The sequence below is a fragment of the Mustela putorius genome, unplaced genomic scaffold, assembly GCF_011764305.1.
Source record: "Mustela putorius furo isolate JIRA1106 unplaced genomic scaffold, ASM1176430v1.1 tig00000457_pilon_pilon_pilon, whole genome shotgun sequence".
NCBI lineage: Eukaryota > Metazoa > Chordata > Mammalia > Carnivora > Mustelidae > Mustela > Mustela putorius.
The window spans coordinates 119,302-122,360 of record NW_025421387.1 but is presented as its reverse complement, the minus strand read 5'-3'; positions in this window follow the sequence as shown (position 1 = coordinate 122,360).

The following is a 3,059-nucleotide window of genomic DNA, read 5'->3' as shown; positions in this document are numbered from 1 at the left end:
GTTTAATGGAACTGCAGACTGTTCATTTTGGTCAATAAGCTGATCATACATGAGCACCTGATCGTGGACTGATGAATCATTTTTCAACCTTTAAAGTATTCGTGAAAACAAATATCAGCATGATGGATCAGGAGGCAGTATACATAACCTAAGATACTCATATAAATGCATTAGGTGGATTTGGACTAACAAATATTTTCAGATCTACTTGGCTTTTCTTGAAAACATTAATTATGAATGGTAATTTACACAATCCCTCCTTTAATGATTTTATTTGCAGGGTCAAAGCTTGCTGATTCATGAAACAGTAAATTTACCAAATGTTTTCAGAGAATGAAAAACAGCTTTAGTAGAAGGGTACTCAAAATCTTTATAAGACATTTATATGCTATGGAGAATTTAGTCTGTTGATAGTAATTAGCAAACAAAATCCACCTTGTTGCACTTTACTAATACATGGAGATTAAAAAGTTGTATATCATTATTCCTATGTTCCAAATGTAGACTTAAATTATAAATATTCTTCTTGTATCTTTGAAATGTAAAAAAAAAAGACAATACTATCAAAGACGTTTATAACATTTATGAGTCATTGAATATAATGACAGGGAGATCAGAAAAGGTTACAATAGCTAACAGCAGCTGAATGCATTCTGGAAGCTGGAGAGCAGGTATGAGAGGATAACTATCATAGCAGAAGTGCAGGACAACCATGCCTATAATGACAAAAAATAACAACAGTTTATGGCCTAGAACCATGTAACAACATCTGTAATAAAATGCCTCCAAAACATTTAGTGCAATGCCAAAAATGAAAAGACTGGTATGAAGCCTGTATAAGAAAAAGAAATCCTAGAGCCTATCTGCTGACCTGTGTAGTCATAGAATTACTCACCTTTAGTGCATAGAATAGTGGCCCTCTAAAAGATAGATCCAAATCCAAACCCCTGGAACTTGTGAATGTGTCCTTTTCAGAACAACGGTCACTGCAATTGTAAGTTAAGGAACTCGAGATGAGTTCATTCTGGAATACCAGCACTGGCTTTAAATCTAATGATAAGCATCCTTATAAGAAAAAAATGGAGGGACATATGATACAGAAAAAGAGAAAACACAGTCCCCAGAGAGGAAGGTGATATGGAGATGAAGGCAGAAGAGTGGTGTAGTCACCATGTAAGGAATGACCACAGCCACCAGAAGATGAGAGGAACAAGGAAAAGCTTCTCTCCTAGAGCATCCGGGGACAGGGGGTAGGAGTGGAGGTAGAAGCACAATCCCTCCTTAACTTAAGATGTTTGGCTTCCTGAACTGTGGGAAAATAAGTTTTTGTTGTTTTAAGTCACCAAGTATGACTAACTTATAATCGCAGCCACAGAAAACTAAACACCAGCCATCAATCTAGTAAAGAAATGAAAGTTTGTTCTCTCTCAGAGATCTTTTCAGAGAATCTGGGAACATGAATCACAAATGAGGGCAAGGGAATATATAAAAATAAGGGGGGTTAAATGAGATAGTATATATACTGGATGGTGAGGCATTTCCCACACATGCCACATTTCTGATAATGAGGGAAGGTTGGATAAGCATTTTAGAAAAATGATAGCTCCAAATAATGTGTCAAATGTTAATGGAAGTTAATTTCCCTTAAATATAAATACTTGGTCCTGATTTGAGCAACTGATAGTGATGCTCATGAAAGACAAAGTTTTCATTAATCTCTATGAAGGCATAGCTTAAGTGTAAAGAAACCATTAGGTCCAATACTTATTTGAGGAAACCCTTTAAAATAAAATAAAGAATAAAACAGGTAAACAGAAAAATAAAACAAAAATCTAAGATACTTCATAAGGAAAAAAGTATATATATATATATATATATTTTTTTTTTACATGAGAATATATAGAGTAAATCTCAGAAAATAAAAAAGGATGTATTAGGGGTTAAAAATAAGCTATGCAAATTAAACAAGCATTAGAATTGTTGAATTCTTCTAAAATCACACATGAAAACAAAAAAAGGTATAAACTAGTGGAAATATTAGAATATTAAGCCGAGAAGTCCAACAGCTAAGAAAAAGAAGCCCTAAAACTGAATATAGAGAAAATTAAGGGGAAGAAATTATCAACTACATAATAAAATTTCTACATACTGAAGGAAAATCAGACTTAAAATTCCATACCAAGACTTACCATTGCAAAATTGTGAAATTAAAAATGCCAGAAATAAAACAGAATATTTTAAAAACATCCAGAGAGAAGTCACATGGACAGACACATTAACACACACATACACACGTATGCATGCACACATACTTAACACACACACATACTTAAATGATTGAGACTTATAGTTTCAAAACAGTTAAAACAGTCCTGGATTCCACATTTTATGAACCAAGGAATTCCAAATCCTGTATGCAATTATTTTCTATGCTGGAATTCTACATCAATCACATAATCAGACCTGTGTGAGTGTAAAATAAATATATTCCTAGATATGCAAATGCTCTCAACATTCTCAGAAAGTCATCTTACAAAGAAAGAAATCTTGCAAAAGTAAAGTAAAGCCAGAATGAGGGAGCTATAGGTCTAGGACTTAGGGTTTCCAGCCGTGGAGAGAGGGGCAGAGAAGATAATGAAGGCAATGTTGAGAGCAGTCCTCAGATGTGTGTGCTGCAATAGGTCTGGAAAACACACAATTCAGACTAAATAGTGAACCTCAAAATTATTGTAAGAAGATACAGTCTCTGGACAGGAAACTTGGTGATCATTTAGTGAATAGTAAAATTGAGAAAATAAAAAATAGGCAATTATTAGAAAAAGAAAGAAAGTTGTAAAGGAATAAAAAGAAGTCAGGGAATGGTACATAAATATATTGTGAAAAATACTTTGTCATACAGATGCAAACTCTAAAAACTGGTTTAAGCAAAAATTGTTATAAATGAAGCAAGATTTGGTTGAAATAGAATTGCATTCACACCTTCCATTGTTTCAAGATATAAAACTGAAAATATCTATATATTGTAATATAAATGTTATTTTTAAATCTGCAGTTAAATT